Source organism: Oncorhynchus kisutch, linkage group LG22, assembly GCF_002021735.2.
Source record: "Oncorhynchus kisutch isolate 150728-3 linkage group LG22, Okis_V2, whole genome shotgun sequence".
NCBI classification, from domain to species: Eukaryota; Metazoa; Chordata; class Actinopteri; order Salmoniformes; family Salmonidae; genus Oncorhynchus; species Oncorhynchus kisutch.
Window position 1 is genome coordinate 35,152,405 of NC_034195.2, and position 7,626 is coordinate 35,160,030.

Here is a 7,626-nt window from a genome sequence, read left to right on the forward strand (position 1 = left end):
TAACTTATGTTGTTTTTTTTTATCAGCTCAACCTGTTATTTAGACTGGTTTATGGAATGAGTTTAGCTGTGTATCCCATCTTTTACAATAAAAGGTGAAATTGAGGAATAAAGTTGTGAAGACCTTTTATTTCCCATCAGTACAAAACATTGTTGAGACTCTTTTCAGACAACAATGATGTTTAGATGCATTTATTGCATCATACGTTCTGTCGCTACTGTTCCAATCACATGTTTGTGATCGTACGCTGCAGGGACCACTCAACAATGATCACAAATAAGTGATCGTACGCGTCAAAGGGTTAATCATGTTTACTCAATATCACCATTCAATGAAAAGAGCTTGGCTGAAGAATTCATAGTCTTAACCATATGTCTATCACTGCAAGGCCATGACTAGCTCAAATCAGGTTTCCTTGTCCTCATGTCAATGTGAATCTGCATGTTTATAAGCATGGCTGTTTGAGACACGGAGGAAGAAAATGGCCTAATGGATCCATGTAAATGAAGATGGAGAGTAAATAGACGTGGAAATTTTGAAATTGGGCTGGCACGCTAATCAGAGGCAGACGGGAGACACCAATCAGTCTTCCAGGACGGATACCGGGCACATCCAATGGCACTTCTTATTTCCATTCTCCACGCTCGTAAATCCTGTCAGCTCCCTCACACACAGACAGCGGCTGCATTTCACGCTGTTCTCTGAGCCACAATCAGCAGAGCTACAGTCTCTGTGGCTGGAGGAGAGGAGAGAGGGAATGAGACAGAGGGAGAGAGATTTATGTTCTTTTTTTTATTCGGATCCCCATTAGCTGTTAAAGAAGCAGCAGCTATTCTTCCTGGCATCCACACAAAACATAGGACAAAATACAGAACACTAATGGACTTGAGGTATGGTTTTTAAAACAGATTTTATTGCTTGCCTGAGTTACCTGAGGTGGAAGAGAATTCCATGTAGTCATTGCTCTATACAGTACTGTGTGTCTCCCAGCCTCTGTTCTGGACTCGGAGACTGTGAAGAGACCCTTGATTGCGTATCTTTTGGAGTATGTATAGGGTTTTGAATTGTGATAACTGTCTGAACAGTCTATTCGGTACTGTCAGCACGTCAATACTTCTTACAAAGACCAGCAGTGATTCAGTCAATCTCTCCTCCACTCCGAACCAAGAGAGACATACGTGCATGTTATTGAAATTGGCAATTCATGTACATTTGATGGCCAGACGTGCTGCTCGGTTCTGGGTCAGCTGCAGCTTTTCTAGGTACGTTTTTGCTTCATCTGAACGTACAACTGGGCAATAGTCAAGATGCGACAACCAGAGCCAGTAGGACTTGTTTGTTTGCATGTGAAAACAGAACATCTCTTTATAACAGATGGACCTCTCCCCATCTTTACAAGAACATAATCAGAATGCTTTGACCATGTTTACACAGTTTACAATCTACACTGAACAAAAATATAAACGAAACATGTCTTGGACCCATGTTCCATGAGCTGAAATAAAAGGTCCCACAAATGTTCCATACGTACAAAAAGCTTATTTCTCTCAAATGTTGAGCACAAATTTGATTACATCGCTGTTAGTGAGCATTTCTTATTTGCAAAGGTAATTCATCCACCTGACAGGTTTGGCATATCAAGAAGCTGATTAAAAAACATTACCCAGGTACACATTATGCTGGGGACAATAAAAGGCCACTCTAAAATGTGCAGTTTTGTCACACAACACAGATGTGTCAAGTTTTGAGGGAGCATGCAATTGGCATGCCCACTGCAGGAATGTCCACCAGGGCTGATACATTAGAATTTAATGTTAATGTCTCTACCATAAGCCGCCTCAACATCACATTAGAGAATTCTTCAGTACGTCCAACCGGCCTCACAATCGCACACCATGTGTCTGGCGTCATGTGGGCAAGCGGTTTGCTGATGTCAACGTTTTGAACAGAGTGCCCCATGGTAGCAGTTTGGTTATGGTATGGGAAGGCATAAGCTATGGACACCAAACACAATTACATTTTATCTTTGGCAATTTGAATGCACAGAAATACTGTGACGAGATCATCAAGCCCATTGTCGTGCCATTCATCGGCCATCATCACCTCATATTTCAGGATTATAATGCATGGCCATGCATAATGCATAATCCATATAATGCATAATCCATGTCACAAGGATCTGTACACAATTCCTGGAAGCTGAAAATATCCCAGTTATTCCATGGCCTGCATACTCACCAGCCATGTCACCCATTGAGCATGTTTGGGATGCTCTGAATCGACGTAAACGACAGCGTGTTCCAATATCCAGAAACTTCACACAGCCATTGAAGAGGAGTGGGACAACATTACACAGGCCACAATCAACAACCTTATCAACTCTATGAGAAGGAGATGTGTCGCGCTGCATGAGGCAAATGGTGGTCACATTAGATACTGTCTGGTTTATCTGATCCATGCCCCTGACCTTTTGACAGATGCATATTTGTATTTCCAGTCATGTCAAATCCATAGATTAGGGCCTAATGAATTTATTTCTGATTTCCTTATATGAATTCTAACTCAGTAAAATCTTTGAAATTGTTGCATGTTGCGTTTATATTTTTGTTCAGTATAATATAACACCAAGAGGTTTAGTCTCATCTACTTGCTCAAAAGCCACATTGTTCATTACCAGATTCAGCTGATGTCCAGTACCTACATGGGTAATATATGGTCAACAATATCTAAGGCTGCAAAAAAAGGGTTCTCTGGCTGTCCCCATAGGAGAACCATTTGAAGAACCCCTTTTGGTTCCAGGTATAACCCAAAATAGTTGTTGTTTTACCCAATTACTGGGAGTTTATATATACAGTATATAGCACCTGGAATACTGAGAGATAAATACAAATTGAGCTTGGTTTAGATATTATTGCACTTACCCCTGTACTCTATTCATTGGGGTATTTTTTCTTCCTGGCATTTGCAACACAACCATTATGCTCTGTGTTGATTATTTTAATACAAATAATATTCAAATTCCAGAATGCAATGTATTTCTCCCACAGGAAAACAGCTGCAGTGCAGCAAGGCAGTTTGATGGCACTGGGTCTGACTCCCATCATGGTATTACAGTCACATGGTATCAGTCTGCACAAAACCAATATCAGCATCAACAGCACTTTGGCTATACCGTAAACCATGTAAGACTCCTCTGTTTTCACACCATGTGTATTGCATTGCTAGGTTATATGTTATTTTATATGTTGTGTAAGTTGTTTACTTTTGAAATGTTTTTTTTTCTGTGGCCTCCTTTTCTGAAGTCTCAGGCTCTGAGTACTCACAATAGGAGAGGCGAGGTGTTGACATGTCACTCCATTTAAGTTGAGAGCACAGCACACATTTAAGAGAGAGAGTGAGAAGGACAGATTGGTACCAAGAGAACAAGTGAGTGGGAGGGTGTGGGAGTGTTTGTGTGTTACACTGCCATTTTCTCTTTACAGTCTCTCTGCAACTCCTCTGATTCCTCACGAGGCCAAGATTAACACACACACACTCTACTCTACTCTGGAGTGGCACATTTGGAGTGGCTGACCAGCGAGGAGCAGAGAAGTGTTAATGCTGTCGGGGAGGAGAAAGGCTGAGCCCTGAGTGGTTTGTTGTCTCCCTCTGTGAATTACACATTCTGTTGACAGTAGATGGGATTCTGCCATCTGAAGAATTACAGCTGTACATAGGGATGTCAAGTGCCACTCAGCGAGGAGTCTCCACTATGATTGCAATCAATATCGGTTAAAGTGGAGGTTAACAGCACAGTGACTGTCAGTAGTTTCAGCTGGTTGGTTATTGGCATCGTATCTGTGAACTATTGACACATAATTTCCCTTCCCACAGATTCCCTCCGAGAGGCTCTTAGTAACTTGAAGCAGATAACACAAAAGTTCAATTTCAATCAAAAGTACTGCAAAGCAACACAAAATATATAAGTAGTTTACGCTTTTTGCTTTCAAATAAACAACTATTTCCACAAAGAAAACAGAGAATTAGAGAAACCTAGGAGATTCCGCAAAAATATAAGCAAGGAAGATATCAGCAACCCAAAACTGATTCAGATTGCTACCATATAAAGGACAAAACTATAAGAATAGCTGTAAATATTGTTGTTTCTGGGGAATTTGTAAGGGAAAATACATCCAACACGTTCCTTATAATTTGGTCAATATATCCCAACCACAACTGAAATAACAATTTCTGTATTACTTGAAACTGTTGGTCAGTTCAGAAAGTAACCACGCCTGGCAATTTTATGCAGAACCATTGTGTGAAAGTCAGTTCTGGATCTGTTCAGTTCGATTGAACGTTTCTACATTGTATAATGTCTTGTACTGAACAACACATTTCCCCAAAACACTTTTCAACATTCTTGAACAGACTTTGAGGTAGCTTACGTTTGCTCCATTTGGTGGGTGTGGCGGGGTGTGGCTTGAAGCAATGAGTGGCGTACTTGAAGCGCAGCGGTACATTTTGAACCCACAACCCACCCCTCCCCATTTTTCAACTGGTCATTCAACAGCACTGTTTCCGTTTAATTTAACCTTGCATTACATTTTTTCGTACTGAACGCAGCCCTGGTGACTTTTCTAGTCCAAAATGTATGGTGGCATCATTCAAATATAATTTTCCCCTCCAAAAAATGTTCCTAACTGATTTAGTTTAGTAGCTATAACTAAATAGGCTGAAGCATCGGGTTGCCCATCTGTATTTGTGCTAATCATTAGCTAGATCAATGCATCTCAAACTTTTTCAGTCATGGCCACCTTTCATCATGGGGGAACATTCTATGCCCCCTCACCTCCCTCAATTAAATGAACTGCAACTATTGTTTCACAAAAATAAAGTATAAGAATACCTTTTATTCATCAAAAAACAGTATATACAAACACCAGCATCTGGTTTCCCTTCCATATTGAAATAAAAAAAACTATTAATGAAGGAGAAATAAACCTGCTCATTGCTGTGCAATATCACATCCATCTCTATCAATAAAGACTATTGTCATGACTCTCCTATGATGATCCAAAAGATCAGATTGCAGTGGATCAGCTCTACAGAGTTATATCTCCAACAGAGGGGGGAGGGATGGATGTGGGGGTTTTATGACACTTCACGTCGGTCATAAACCATAGGCAGCTGACAATTCCTTTTGGGGTCTAGTTTGGGTGATTGGAATGTCTGTGTGCCTTATGAAGAGTTTGCTGCCCAAAAACTACAACATCAAACAATGGACACTGGAACAACATATTTCAACATCTTAATTTTATGAAACAATTAATGTCTATTTTGTGAAAGTAGCATGAAGACGTTATAACGAAAACGTAACTTGAAGAGTTTTCATACTGTGTATATCATGTTTACATACTTTACGTTGCGTGGAAAATGTATAGGATGAAGAGAATGTTTTGTTGACAATAAGATTGTGATTTTAGTTCTCTAACGAGATCATAGTAAATTGTGAAACCTTGCCTCGTAACTAGCCACGCCCCAGGGAACCCAGAGAGCGTGTCAACGTGATGTAAACGCCCCCTTTTTACCCGAGGGTATAAAGCGTTTGAGTTAAGAATTCATTTGGGGGGGGGGTGGCCTGTTTTGTGACTATGTTTAACAGCAGAGAAAGCCCCCTAAATGATATTTTTTTCAATTTGAAATTTGATGATTTTTCCTAGCAACCCCAACATTAAAAAAGTTAAACATTGCCTTTATTCATATTTCCATGAAAGCTGTACACCACCATGGTACAAAGATTGTCTTAGGGTCATTTTTGACCCGGCAGTTATAAAATCATTTACACACCACACACACACACACACACACACACACACACACACACAATGATACATTGAGATTGTGTGATACTGACTGAAGTTCATGACTCAAGTTCACAGACAAGATAAAAAACATTTTAGACAAAATAAAAACAATTTCAGACAAAATAAAAATTTATTGAAAGCATTGTTTACAAATGGGGAATGGAATCAGAGGCTATGCACTCCTCTCAACAAGGGGGAGAGAGGCCATCAAAGTTTGCCTTCACCCCCACCACCACTCTAGTTTCTTACCTCCCAAAGAGGAACACGAATGTGGTCCCCCCAAGCACACTGCACAAAATGGCTGAGATCAGTATACGTGAGGACAGGAAGCCAGCCATCATCCTGGACTACAACCACAACAAAGGAGGCATGAAAAACCTGGACAAGGTGATTGGAACTTAGAGCTGCAGGAGGATTACTGCCTGCTGGCCCCTGGTCATCTTCCATAACATCATTGATGTGTCCTCATACAATGCCTTTGTGATATGGAACAAGATTAACCCTACCTGGATGCCTGATATGCGGAACAAGAGGAGGGTTTTCTTGGAGCAGCTGGGAAAGGCACTTGTAACCCCACACATTCAAAGAAGGGAGCGCCTCCCCCGCACAGCAACTTCTGCAGCGCTTGTGAAAGCTGTTCAGGGGGCTGTATCTTGTCCTGATCCACCGGAGGCTACAGCTGGGACAGGCAAGAGGAAGAGATGCCAATAATGCCTGCCAAAGAATAACTGTAAAACAAATACTATGTGCTGCACATGTGAGAAATAGATCAGCAAAGTCCAAGGACACACACTTGCAAACTGTCCTACATGTGCTAATTAGAGTTGATTGATTTATGTTCTTCACATTTTTGTTTTGTATCTATTATCTTATTATATTCTTATGTATTGTTGTTGTTTATACACCTTGTGGGTGGGGGCAATTGTTAAAAAATGGGAGAAGACTCATATTTTGTAGTTGAATTCCTCATTGTACAGTATATAGAATATATCACTATGTTGCCAAAACAGTTCAAGACTGTTATTGTTCCCCTTAAATAAAATGCATTCAAACTACTTCTTGCACATTCCTGCTACTTTCTTAGGCTATACAAGTGCTATCTCTTGCTAAACCTATGCAGTACCTTCAGCAATAATAATAATAATATAATAATAATAATAAACCTCTACTTTAGTAAAGAAAACAATGATGACAGGTGTGTTTTAATAAAAATGAGTGGTGTCCACTGATTCAACTGCAGTATTTCTGCATTGAGAAGAGGGAAGACCCAGATATTCACAAAGTTTGTGATGAATGACAGATTGTTTCTTCATGCAAAATAGATTTTGGGTGTAAAACTCAATTAACCTGCGTAACCAGTGTTTTCACATCTCTCTGTGAGGACTATATCATATGTACCTATACACTCTCAGAAAATAAGGCACCAAATTGTACTTAAAGGGATACAAATGCTTGTCACTGTAGTGGTAGCCTGTAAGGTACGTCCATTGTACCATTAGTTATAGGTACATATTTGTACCATTGCAGTTAAAAGAGCCAAAAGGTACACTCTTGCCTTTTTAGGGTCAAGGTCAATTTTGTTAAATGCTCTTATGTAAGACTTTATAAAGACTTTAGAAATGTCAGGGTACATGCTCAAACTTTAAATAACATGAACATACACCACTTAACCTGTCTAGCTAGCTAGCTAGTTAGACCACCACCAAACCAAAGAAAAAACGTAGCCATTTTTTCCAGCAAAAGATAAAAATCACAAAAGCGGGATAAAAAAAGATAGAAA

At 40.0% G+C, this 7,626-nt stretch overlaps 1 long non-coding RNA gene across 2 annotated transcripts; it reads left to right on the forward strand.

The window, feature by feature from the left end:
• Positions 1–365: 365 nt before the first annotated feature.
• LOC109866878 (uncharacterized) lies at positions 366–5,732 on the forward strand. Of its 2 annotated transcripts, none has more exons than XR_002251747.2 (3): positions 366–1,262; positions 3,048–3,182; positions 3,483–5,732. It is a non-coding gene; the product is annotated as an uncharacterized LOC109866878 (long non-coding RNA). The 2 variants fall into 2 exon arrangements; XR_002251746.2 differs by having other exon boundaries at positions 366–890.
• The last annotated feature ends 1,894 nt before the right edge of the window (positions 5,733–7,626 follow it).